Source organism: Phascolarctos cinereus, unplaced genomic scaffold (genome assembly GCF_003287225.1).
Source record: "Phascolarctos cinereus isolate Bilbo 61053 unplaced genomic scaffold, phaCin_HiC Scaffold_8;HRSCAF=390, whole genome shotgun sequence".
NCBI classification, from domain to species: domain Eukaryota; kingdom Metazoa; phylum Chordata; class Mammalia; order Diprotodontia; family Phascolarctidae; genus Phascolarctos; species Phascolarctos cinereus.
The window spans coordinates 68,620,146-68,633,925 of record NW_027556291.1 but is presented as its reverse complement, the minus strand read 5'-3'; the positions used below and the strand labels follow the sequence as shown (position 1 = coordinate 68,633,925).

At 43.0% G+C, this 13,780-nt stretch overlaps 1 pseudogene; it reads right to left on the bottom strand.

Annotated features, from left to right (window-relative positions):
• Positions 1-6: 6 nt before the first annotated feature.
• Positions 7-4,386, bottom strand: LOC110203923 (structural maintenance of chromosomes protein 6 pseudogene; annotated as a pseudogene).
• Between the last annotated feature and the right edge of the window lie 9,394 nt (positions 4,387-13,780).

The window sequence follows — 13,780 nt, the reverse complement described above, 5'->3', positions numbered from 1 at the left end:
TCCACAGATCTCTTTTTCTTGGATTTCCAGCTCAGATTTTGGTCTGGTGTGTTTTCTAGATCTTTGTAGGGGAGGTCTGGTGGGGGAGTTATGCTGCACTCCTTCCTGTGACTTGGCTTATCTGAAATACTTTTAATTATTAAATACATTTCTTCAAAGTAGTGAGATTTTGAACACAACACTGTAGACATTGTAAGAAAAAAAAAACATACAAAATACCACAATGAATAGATAGCACAATCACATGAAACTAAAACTTTAATCTTCTTTTGGTTTGACTGATTGGAAAGGCAGGGTTTTCTCCTCATTTTCCAGGTCTGGCACTTCGAGTATTTCCACAAGTGGACTTGGGGAAAGAGAGCTCATGTACTGTGGACTGAGCAGGATGACCTGGTGGTTTTGGTAGGACTGTGCTGCTATCCAGACGATCATGTCCATGGCAATTTTTCTACTTTTCCTGTCCATGTAGATATCAATGGTATCCAGGCATCTGAAGGGAGATTCTGTGACAGACCACAAGGTAAGAATGAATAAGAAGTTTGAAAAAGACTGTCTGCTTGCTGATAAGGCTCCCGTGTCAGTGTAACCAGCATCTTCAGGTCGGACTGTTATGGAAAGGGTCTCATTCTTGTGATTAAAGCGCATCTCCCCACAGAAGGACCACTGAGACAGTAAGCTGTCAAAGAACAACTTGCATTGTAGAGAAAGATTTTTTCTGCTTTTCTGGTAGGTGTCATATCTCTGCACCAATATTTCATCCAGTGTTTCAATCAGGTTTTTCAAGTTATTCACTCTACCATTAAGATCCAGATATCTTTCTTTTGCTTCTTGGTACTGCCTCGTTATGTCTTCTCGCCTTCTGTGAGTGTAGTTTTCTGATTGTATCCTCTGGGTTAATAAATCAATTTCTCTGTCAAGAACATCAGAGGCTCTTGTAACTGGTATACGCTCGGGACAGGTGTAGTTAGCTTGAGCCATCTCCCTCTCCAGTTCTCTCTCTTTCATCGCCAGCTCTTCTTTGATCAATTGGAGAGAATCTATGTGCTGCTTGAGCCTATTTTGATAATGCAGCACAGATTGGTGATGGGCAGACACTTCTAAACCGGTTTGGTTTCGTTCTTCCATAAGGGATTCCACTAATTCGGAAACTTGATTACATTTCAGCTTAAACTCTTCATGTCTCTGTTCAGCATCTATTTTGGGTTGCCTTAAATTCTCCATCTTTTCTTTTCTATTTTTCATCTTTTCCTCGACCTCTTTTATCTCTTCTTTAATTTCTTCAGCTTCATCTTCCAGAACTGAGAGATCTATTGTCTGGTTTTCTTCTTCATCCTCAAGATCTTTTATTTCTGAAGAGATATTTATCACTTTAACTTTTATTTCTCTTAAATGCCGATAATGACTGTCAATCGTTTCCCGATTCTTCCTGATATCATTTTGAAGTGAACACACAAGTTCCTGAAATTCTGACAACTTTGTCATTTTACTTTTCACTTCTTTCTCCAAATGATTTATTTCTTTTTCCATATCACCTAAGTAAATAGGTCTCAATTCTTCAGAGGAGTAATAGCGGCCCTCAAAAATCTGGTCCCCATAAGCGGTCAAAATTTTGGTACAGTTCTTGGGGCGTCCCTGTGCATGCATAGCAGGCAAAGAGCTGCTTTCAACAAGTAGCACAGACTCTATGTTCCTCAAGTCAATCAAAGTATTGGCCACTACTGGTTCGTCTATTTCTAAAGCTTCCAGAACTGTTGGAAAATCTGGGTGAGAAGCTGATCTTTCTGTTACATCATGCACTTCACACTGAAACGATGCCACGATTATATGTGGCCGTTCAGAGCAGTTAGATGGATAAAACCTTTTCAGTAGCTCCTGAAGGACCTGCTCATCTTTGTGGTTGTCACAAAAAAAATCAAGAAGAAGACCTTTTAGGCAGGACTCAATAGCCAAAGCATATTCAGGGCGCAGGAGACGAATGCAAGCTCCTAGTGGACCTAGTGGTTTTCGGGTAAAGTATCCTTCTTTGCAGGCTTCTTCTATTGCTTCAACGAGGGCTGGAATCTGGGGCCCAAATCGTTTTAGGGGGTGAGATTTATAATCTTTCAAATGGTTTAGGTGTTCTTGCTCCTCATTCAGCATTTCCTGCACATATGTCTCCTCCTCTCTAATTCTAGAGTGTTCTTCATCATCTTTTTCTATAGACTGATGAAGCTGTTTTATTTCTTGAACAAGTGAATCTTCTTGATCCTTAAAGTTACTGATCTTTTCCCTTAAGGTGGTAATTTTTTTCTGTTTCTCTAATTCTGCTAGTTCCAGACTCTTTCTCAGGTCTACAATTTTTCCATGAAGCTGTTCTGAAACTTTGTCTAATTTACTCAGTTCATTCTGGGAATAATTATAAAAAGCTGTTGCTTGACGGTAGGCCCTGTCTGTTCTCTTGGCAATCTCTTTTGCCTCGAGGCATCTGGGCTCTAACGCAGCAGCCTCTTCATTTAATTTTACCACATTCTCGTGAATGGCCATATACCTCTGTAATGTTTCATTATATGAGACTCTCGAAACCTCCAGGTCATGATTTAATATGAGAGTATGCTGGTCTTCAACATTTATGTCATTTATCATATTACTAATTGTTCTTTCAGTTTCATTCACCACTGCCCAAGTCTTCTCATGTTTTAAGCTCTCTAATTTCTGATCCAAAGCAACCATCGTCTGAAAATGCTCTTCTATCTCTACACCCTGCCGTCTGAGCTCCTCAAGCTGCTCTTCTCCTTGTTCTATCTCTTGCTGGCTTCTGGCCTTTCTTGCCAAAATTTTTGAGTAGCCTTCTCTCATCTGTTCAAGCTCAGTTGCTTCCATAAACAATTTGTATCTGTCACTTTCATTTCTGATCCTCAATAGCTGCCTGCTCATCTTTTGTGGTAAAACAGATATTGGATTATCCACCTGTATCTTAAAATGATCAAGAATGGCATTGAGATCCTCTTTCTTATTAGAAACCAGTTGTCCTAGTTGGTTTTTTAGTTCATAAATTGCACTCCCATCTATATTGATGTGCAGGTGCACAGTTATCGAGTCCCCAAAAATCTCACATTTGAAAGCATCTTCCCCTCTGTTCCTTAATTTAATTGTGACTTCGGCAGAATCCTCTCCATCTTTCACAAGCTCTTTCAAAGACGATCCTACCGATCTTCCACCAAGACCAACTATGAGAGCTGTTAACAACGCATTCTTCCCACTGTGTCCTACCACAAAATTTACATTAGCTCCAAATTTCATAGGTCCAAGCCTGGTATAGCCCATAAAGTTCTCCATTTGGATACTTTCAATGATCCCAACTTCGTCTAAGACTAACTGAGAGGCAGAACTTCCATGAGACACAGACTGAGGGAGGACCCTCTCCCGGTCCTCATCCGAATCCCCCTCTGGCCCTTGCCTGGCCCTTTTATGATCTGTGGCCGGGGTGAAATCGTCCTCCTTTCTCTTAGACATTGTGTCAGTGACAACAGAGGACCCCCGAGACGCTTCTAATTGTTCCTTCTCCTCCCCAAGGCTTCGGGCTCAAGCCGATGCTACTGACGCTACTCAGCCCTCGACTCCTCTCAGACCCTCAAAGCCATGGCCAACCCCAGCTTCCTTTTCTAGTCCGGCACCCACGGCCAAGTTCGGACCTACCTCAGAGCCCGACGGCCGGCTCAGGGAGGCGCAGCTGCGACGGGGCGGCCACCGACCAGGTCCAGGAACGCCGAAGTCCGGCAGAGGCGGCGGCCACTGCGGGGGCCCGCAACGCCAAGACCCGCAGAGGCGGCGGCGGCGGCGGGCACGGAGGGGGAGGGGAAGGGGAACGCCAAGACCCGCAGAGGAGGCGGCGGCGGCGGGCAACCGGGGGGACACGGACGCCAAAGTCCGACAGAGGCGGCGGGCAACGGGGGGGGGGGCGCGAACGCTAAAGTCCGGCACAGGCGGCCGCGGCAACCACGAACGCCAAGACCCACAAAGGCGATGGGCACGGGGAGGGGGGCGAACGCCAAGACCCGCAGAGGCGGCGGCGGCAACGGGGGTTCCGCGAACTCCCAGATCCGACAGAGGCAGCGGCAGCAACGGTCAACGTCCCGGGGACTTAGTCCCCAACACGCTCCGCCACACAGACCACCTCTCTTTCACAACCACGCGAACCCGCAGCTCTGCTTCCCACATCCGCTCCTGCGGCTGGGTACCCTCACCACTCAGCCCGAGACCACCAGTAACAGCTTCAAGGCCCAGACCCCAATCTTTTGACAGCTACGCCACCAAAGACCTCCTCCTGCGCCTGCGCAGGAATCAGGACTAAGGAGAGTGGGTGGAAGCGCTAGAATGCGCAGGCGCAGACATCTCACTGCGGCAAATCCCCCCCACCCTCAGTGTGCCGCAGTAGCACTCCTTCTGCGCCTGCGTGTAGACCGGGAGAGACGGGGAGGTACAGAGCATTTGTGTGCGCCTGCGCTGTAGCCTGTCCGCGGCCACCCCGCCCCCCAAGTAAACCTCAGTAGCGCTTCTTCTGCGCCTGTGCGGAGCCCAGAGATGGGGAGGGACGGAGCGTTTGTGAGTACTAGCGCTACAGCCTCTCCCTGGCGACCCCGCCCTCAATTTGCCGCAGTAACATTCCTTCTGAGCCTGCGCGGACCCCGAGCAAAGGGGAGAAACAGAGTGTTTTAATGCGCCTGCGCAAACTTCTCTTTCCCGCCACCCGGTCCCTCAGACTGCCGCAGTAGTACTTCTTCTGCGCCTGCGTAGAGACTGAGTGACCGGGGAAAGTACAGAATTTTTATATGCGCCTGCGCGAAAGCCTCTCCGCAGCGACCTCGCCCTCAGTGGGCAGCTGTAATGTTTCTTCTGCGCCTGTGCGAAATCTGGGAGCGGCTGTGGGCCCGAGACACTGCTGTGCGCCTGCGCAGAAACTTCTCTGCTCCAACTCATCCGTCCCTCTGCCCTCCCAGCTCCGCATTAGCGTTCCTTCTGCGCCTGCGCTGAGGTCATCAGAGACTCAGGGAGGGGAATAGTGTTTAGTTTTCCACTGTTAGCTTCTCTATCCTGCCCAACCCCTCCCACCGACTCACCCCCACCCCCAATAGTGTAGCCTCGGGAGGGCCAAAAGAAGGTTTCCAGTGGGCCATGGTGCATTTGGTGGCTGTCTGTCGGTCTGTCTGTCCTTTGGGGCCCAGCTGCTCTCTCAGTCCATGCCTCTCCCTCCCCCTTGTCAGAAAGCTCCCAAGGGTTCCCTGGTCATCCCTGGCCAGAAAACTCCCAGATCTCCTCCACCTCCAGACCCTCCTCACTCTGCTAAGCTCCTGCAGCCCTCTCTCTCTCTTTCTCCCTCTCTCACTCTCTCACTCTGGGTATGTCTCTCTGTCATCTGTGTCTCTCTGCATGTGTCTCTCCAAATGGCTGCTTGGCATCTCTTATGGAATGTCCCATTGGCCTCTCACACTCCCTCCTTATCTTTCCCCTGAACCTACCCCTGCCTCATTTCTCTATCTCTCTTGGGGGACCACCCCTTTCCAGTCATCAAGGTTCACAACCTTGGAGCTATCCTGGACCTCTCAGGCTTAAACCCACCCCCAGATCACACACTCTTCTTGATCTACAGCATCCTCCACAGATTCCTCCACAGCTCTCCCCCACATCCCCTTCTCTCCATGACCACCCCAGTATAGGCCCAAGGCCAATAGCCAGGACCTACTGATGGGGGTGGGGTGGGGGGTCTTCCTGCAGCCATTCTCTGCCCTCATCAAGCCATCCTCACACAGCTTCCACGATGGTATTCATTCCTAAAGCACAGCTCTGACCCTGTCTCTCTGCTGCCTAAGAAGCTTCATTGGCCACACTTGCCTCCAAGATAAAATATAAATGGTTTTCTTTGTTATTTAGAGCCTTTCATATTCTTGATCCAGCTTTCCTTTCCAGGATGCCTCCCCCGGCCCCCACTACCCTCCCCTGCACACACTGGATGCTGGCCTGCTCCCTATCTTGGACATTCTATTTCCTATCTCTGTGCCTCTGGATGAGCTGTCACCTCTTGCAACCCTTAACTCCCTTTAAAGCTCGGTTGGAGGGCCATCTTCTTCAAGAATCCCCCCACAATGCTGCCCCACCCCCATATCATCTCCAAAGTCACTTTGCATATTGTATGTCTCTTGCACTTAGGTATCCAGGAACATGTATCTCTTCAGTAGAATTTAAAGGACTTGAGGGCAGGATGGTTACCTTTTCACCATGGTACTTGCAGTGTCTAGCACTCTTCCTGGAAAATAGTAAGCATTTTGGTAATGCTCACTTACAGAATGACAGTAAGGAACAGGAGACCTGTTTTTACATCCAGCCCTGCACCTCTCTATCTAGAGTTCTCATCATAGCCCAGGGGAAAGGAGAGTGGCCTTGGGGTTAATGGACATGACACTGAAGGCCAGGTCACACTTTTACTACCTATCTGACTTTGGGAAGTCCCTATCCTCTCTGGACCTGGTTTTTTACCTGGAAAATGCCAAACAACAGTGCAAAGCAGGAGCAGAGTTTATTTTAGACAAGCATTTGGTATCTATGGGAATCTCTCCCACTGTTAGTATCTGAGCAGCTGAAGTTTGTAAACACTACTCAGGCTATTTTGATATCCCATCAATCTTTTTGTTCTAAAATACTGGCCAAAAGATGATTTCCTCCCCAACAATTGGGTTTAAAATCCCCCCTCTGTCTTATCTTGGGCTTGTCAAAATGGCTTCATAAATGCACATGACACAGTAGGGTTGGCAGGCTACCAGGTGTTTAGGACTGTTAAAGAGGGCTCTGGTCTCCTCCCATGATTGTATTGTCTTTGGTTGTTATACTTTCTTCTTTGTTTAAAATAAAAAACTTTATACTTTTTTTTTTGAGGTAAAAGTGTGTTTCTGTGTCTGTGACTGTGTGTATGGTGGTAGTAATTTCTTCATGTGGCTTCCTATGTTGTTGTCCAAGTCTGTCAAAACTTTGAAATATTTCCAATATGTTCTCCAGCGTAATGGAGTGGGAAAATGCAGGCCCAAGAACTCAGAAGACAGAGGTTCAAAGACCAGCTCTGACACTTGTTAGCTGAGGAAGGCTTGGGCAACGCCCTTCCTCTCTGAAGCTCAGTTTCCTTATTGTAAGATAACAATGATTGCGTCAACTCTGTCCACTTCTCATGACTGTTGTGAGGCTCAAGGAGATGATGGATTTGAAAGTACATCCCAAAGCACTTGTACCCATAGAAGGGATGATCATAATTCTCACTGTAGACTTATTTGTGTTAAAAAAAAAAGTAGTAATACCTAGCATTTATAGAGTGCTTTAAGGTTTAGAAAACACTTTACAAATGAGTACAGGATGAGGAATCTGTAGCTCAATAACAGATCATGTGATAAAAGCTTAAGGGTTTTAGTGGACACAACACTCAATATGAGATATCTAGGTGACTTGGCAGCTGAAAAAAACCTAATTTTGTTCTAACCTGTTCTAATCATAGTAGTATAGTGTCCATAATATAGAAGATGCCCCACTCCCCAAACCCACCGTGTTGAGTATAGAAATACATACTGAGAGAAATACTTAGAAACACTAAGAGAGGGAGGATAATACCTGGAAGAGAAGGGGATAATCCTACTGTTATGTTCATCCCTGAAAAAGCAGTGTATCTGGGTCTAGACACTCTTTTTTTAGTGCCCTGTGCTTTATTCCCATATTTCATGGTTTCTTCTTCTTTTCCCCCAACCGTTCCCTGTTGCTAGAATAGAAGCTGCCGAACCTGGAAACTAAAGGGATGTCCATCAGTTAAGGAATGATGAATAAGCAATGGCATATGAATGTAATGGAATACTATTGTATTGTAAGAAATTATGAAATATATGGTTTCAGCAAAACATAACAAAGCATGTGATCTGATGCAGAGTTAAGTGAGCAGAAACAGGAGAAGAATCCATATAATAATGTTTTAAAGAGACTTTGAAGAACTTAGGAGCAAAGCAATGAATAACCAATTCCAAAAGTGTACAATTGAACCATGCAATGGACTCAGAGGGGTGGAATGAAATGTGTGTGTGTGTGTGTGTGTGTGTGTGTGTGTAGTCATGTAGTCATTTTTGCTTGAACACAGATATTTATTACAATGGTTTTATTCTTTTCTTTGAAGGGAGGGTAAGAGGAAGAGAAAATATAATTTTCTTAATAGAAAAATAAAACTTGATTTTTTAAAAAATCCTGTTGGGTTTTAGATTGTGAATGTGTGACTAAACGAATTAATTCAGGACATAAAAAACTATTTTCCTCTTTCCTCTGTCTGTTCTCTGAATCTTCACATGACCTCCCTGTGTTCTAACTTGTCGAAACAGGGAATGTATTCAGAGAATAAAGAATGCATACGGTGCTCAGGAGATCATCACGAAGCACAAATCATATACTTTGATTCTCTTTTAATTGGATGTCAATATCTGAGGAAGGGATGAGGTTGTGGGAGGAAAAAGCCATTGTCCATATTGCAGGATTCTTGTACCGCCATTAGCATTGAATAGAAGATCTGAAGAATTACTAATGGGTGTATTGGCCATACTATTTTTTTAGTACTGATGTTGTGGGTCAAATAACTTTTGCCATTCCCAAGGCTGAAATGCCATTCTTGCATGCCTGCACCTTTGGAACAAAATTAGTTTGAACCACCTCCCGTAGGCTTTACTGATCTAATAGCTATGAGCTTGTCACTACTTTAGAGTGAATTTTGAATGAGACTTTACCATGACCTACAGCAAAACCCAACGGTATGTATATTCAGGCAGTCGTCACATTTCACTAAAGATGTCTAAGGTATCATTGGGATGGAAACTTTTCCCAGCATGCACATTCCTCTCCCCTGCCTTACAGAAAGGAAGCAAGACTCCCAGTAAGATGAGAAAGCATCAGAAAGAATTGTTTCGCAGCCAAACTAGTAGAGATTGGAGCTCAGCTTGGATTTGGCAGTGTCCAAAGGGCTTGAGAAAGCCATTGCCACAGACTGGTCTTTAGAAAAAATGACTTTGCTGGCCAATATGACGGAGTAGGGATAGCAACCTAGACAAACTCTTACAACATTTCCCTCCAAACAAGTTTAAAATAATGACTCAAATTGAATTCTGGAGAAGCAGATAGCTGAACAAATTATGGTATATGATTGTGACGGAATACTATTGTGCTATAAGAAATGATGAACAGGATGCTCTCAGAAAAAACCTGGAAAGACTTACATGAGCTGATGCAAAGTGAAATGTACTGTGTACAAAGTAACAGCAATATTGTAAGATGATCAGCTGTGAATGACTTAGCTATTCTCAGCAATACAATGATCCAAGACAATTCTGTAATATTTATGATGAAAAATGCTATCCATCCCCAGAAAAAGAACTGATAGTGTCTGAATACAGAATGAAGCATCCTTTTAAAAAAAATTTTCCTTATTTTTCTTGAGGGTTTTTGTTTTTGGTCTGTTTTCTTTCGCAACAAGACTATTATGGAAATGGAAATATGATGACACGTATATAACCTATATCAAATTGCTTGCCTTCTCAATGAGAGGGGTGGGGAGGGAGGAAGGGAAATAATTTGAAACCCAAAGTTTTAAAAATGAATGTTAAAAATTGTTTTTTATATGTAACTGGGAAAAAATAAAATACTAAATAAATTTTTTTAATTTTTTAAAAGTTAAAAAAGAGATTGCAGGGGCTCCTTTACTGGCATTGGATGTAGGACCTGGTACTATCAGGTAACTATTTCAAATAGGTACTTCTGGGTCACAATTCTAGAATGGGGAGGAGCACTTGTGGTAGGTCACAAGGGAGGAGGAGTGGTCACAATTCCAAGATGGAGAGGATCACTAGCATTTGTGACTGCAGGAGAGCAGAGGACCTGTTCACTGTTTCAGGGCCAAGAGGTGTGCTAGCACTTGCACCTTCCAGGGAGTAGGAGACTTTCCTGGGTAAAGACCAGAACCCAGACCAGGAGAACAGTGACCACACCTCTCCCAGGATCATACCACCTTGGAAGCACCAAAAACTTGAAGACTTCTAGAACTAGCTCTGAAAAGGGCAGCACAAAAAGGCCTGCAGCTCGGGATGGGTCTTACCTAGTCCTAAATGAGAAAAGCCCAACTTTAATATGAAGTTCAAAGTCAAGAAATAGACTGGAAAAATGAACAAAAAAGCAACAGAAAAAGAACTTGCCCCCACAGTCTACTACAGTGGAAGAGAAGACCAAGACACAAACTCAAAAGAAGACAACAAGGTGAAAACAGCCACAAAGCTTCAAAGAAAAATGTTAATTAGACACAAGCCCAACAAGAATAGATGGAAGAATTAAAGAGAGAAGAGTGGAAGAGGAAAAATTGGGGTAAGAAATGAGAATGACACAAGAAAAAATGAAAAGATAATAAACAGCTTGGCAAAAAAGGCACAAAACATACTGAAGTAAATGATACCTTAAAAAACCAGAATTGGCAGAATAGTAAAAGAGGCACAATAATTCACTGAAGAAAAGAAATCCTTAAAAAACAGAATTAGCCAAATGGAAAAAGAGGTACAACAGCTTACTGAAAAAAATAATTAATTGGGCAGATGGAAGCTAATGACTTAATGAGAAATCAAGAAACAATAAAGCAAAATCAGAAGAATGAAAAATAAAGAAGAAAATATAAAATAATTCATTGGAAAAACAACTGACCTGGAAAATAGATCAAGGATATGAACAGGCAGTTTTCAGATGAAGAACTTAAAGCTATCTACAGTCATTTGAAAAAATTCTCTAAATCACTATTGATTAAAGAAATGCAAATTAAAACAACTCTGAGGTACCACATCACACCTGTCAGATTGGCCAACATGATAAAACAGGAAAATGATAAATGTTGGAGAAGATGTGGGAAAATTGGAATACTAAGGCATTGTTGGTGGAATTGTGAGTTGATCCAACAATTATGGAGAACAATTTGGAACTATGCCCAAAGGGCTATAAGACTGTGTATACCCTTTGATCCAGCAACAGCACTTCTAGGTCTATATCTCAAAGAGATCATAAAAATGGGAAAAGGACCTACATGTACAAAAATATTTATAGTAGCTCTTTTTGTGGTGGCCAAGAATTGAAAATTGAGGGAATGTTCCATAAGAAATGATGAGCAGATAGACTTCAGAAAAACCTTGAAAGACTCACATGAACTGATGTTTAGTGAATTGAGCAGAACCAGGAAAACACGGTACACAGTATAATGATAGACTTAGTTCTTCTGAGCTATGCAATGATCTAAGACAATTCCAAAAGACTCATGATAGAAAATGCTATCCATATCCACCAAAAGAAATATGGAATCTGAATGCAGATCAAAGCATACTATTTTTCCTTTTTTTTCTTTGTTTGTTTTTTTCTTTCTTGTGGCTTTTCCCTTTGGTTCTAATTTTTCTTTACAACATGACTAATGTGGAAATATATTTAATATTATTGTTAATGTATGGCCTATATCAGATTGCATGCTGTCTTGGGGAGGGGGGAAAGAAGGAAGGGGAGAAAATTTAAAACTCAAAATCTTATAAAAGTGAATGTTGAAAACTAAAAATAAATATTCAAATAAAGGAAAAAATAGATCAAGGAGAGACAATTTAAAACTTATTATATTACCTGAAAGACAGGATCAAAAAAAGAGCCTAGACATTATATTTCTGGAAAATATAAAGTAAAACTGCCCTTATATGTTAGATCCATAGGGTAAAAGAAAATTTGAAAGGATCCACTAATCACTTCCTGAAAGAGATCCCAAAATGAAAGCTCCCAGGATTATTACAGTCAAATTCCAGAGCTCCCAGGTCAAGGAGAAAATGTTGCAAAAAGGCCAGAAAGAAACATAAGGGACTCACTAAGGTTAAATTGTTTCCATTCCTATATGGAAATGTAATATGATACTTATAACTCCTAAATACTGGATCATTATTGGGAGAAGGAGTCTACATAGATAGAATGCACAGGTGTGAGTCGATCATATTGAGATGATCTCAAAAAAAAAATGAGGGAATGAGATAGGAATGTACTAGGAGAAGGGGTAAGGGAGAGGAAGAATAGGGAAAATTATTTCACATATAAGAGGCACACAATGAAGAGCTTTTATGGTACGGGGAATTGAGGTGGGTGAGCTTGAATCTCACTCTCATATTTGGTTTGAAGAGGGAAGAATATATACATATATGTGGATATGCATGTATGTGTGTGTGTGCTTGTATACACACACATTCAGTTTGGTACAGAAATCTATCTTACTCTATAAGGAAATAGGACAGGAAGGGGATACAAGAAAGGGGGGTGATAAAAGGGAGGGAAGATTAAGGGAGTCAGTGTTCAGAAGCCAAAAATAAACTTTTGAAGAGGGACAACCTAACAAACCCAAATAAACCTATTAAAATACATACAAGCTGGGCATTTCTTCCTTTGGTATCTCAGTATTCTCTGGGAGGGTTTGCATCCCCACAATTGGCATATTGTGGCAGAACAGATTAGCCCCCTTACATTTGGCCTTACAATTGATGTAGCTGGTAGGATAATCTGCCCTCTACAAATTTTGTGTCCTAATGATTGGTGTCACGAACAAGATTTACTGAAGGAATGGGCTTGGGGAGAGAGACTAGAGCTTGTCACCCACGTCCCTATAGGGAAAGGTGGTCTGCCTGATAGATGCCTGTCCAGGGATTGGAAAATAGATTTCCACTGGGGAGTGGAGATTTCCAAATTGATCACCTGTATGTGAAGGGGTGGCAGTCAGCCAGAAGTAATTCTAGGTGAAGTTGGCCACCTGAGTTTGAGGATGCCTGCACAAATGCTAATTGGCTTGTACACACTTGATGAAAGAATTGAGAGTGCCTCTCTTTACTAGGGAAGGAAGGCTGTGGGCTGCCCCTGTGGGCTTGCTGCCTCTGTGGTCTGCATAGCGCTGTTGAAGCCCAGTTAGGAGCTCTTCCTCTCTCTTTTTCTCCCTCCCTGTTGTTCATTCTCAAAGAGGACCAGTGACAACTCGGTGAATTGGATTTCAGTGAGGCTAGGCTGTGCAAAGTCATCAGCTTCACTCGCTCCTCCAGAATCATCAGAGTTCAGTGACAAGATATAGGCCAAGACGTAGGTGATGGCCCCAGATACAGTGAGAGACCTTGGCATTTTTAAGCTAAGGTCTTTCCCAGGTCTCCGTTTGTCTGAGGCAACACCCATTCAGTGATTAAAGGCCAGGTAAGAACTGAGGCAAAAGATGGCCTAGTTTGCCTTCAAAAAAGAATCCCTCTGGGAAGGGAAGACCCTCAGAGTTTCTGGCCAGAACAGAAACAATTGCTATTTACATTCCTTCTGAGCCTTCAAAACCCAAACAACGAGCAACTGAGGCTTAGGGCTGGGACCTGTTATTGGCCAATCAGTGAAAGCTGACTGCAGCACCCTCAGAGAAGTGGCTTGGAGAGAGAGGAAGAAAAACATATTCAGTGAAGTGAAGATTATTTGACATATGACTGGTTAAAGCAAGTAGAAGAAAGTAAGACAAGTGTTGGATCAGAATATGAAAGAAATAAGACACAGAGTCAATATTTTATTTTTTCAATATTTTATTTCTCCCAATTACATGTAGAAAAAAACAATTTTAATATTCTTTTCAAATTTTGAGTTCCACATTTTCTCCCTCCCTTTCCCCCTTAATTGGGAAGACAAGCAATTTGATATAGGTTATACATGTGCAGTCAGGCAAAACTTT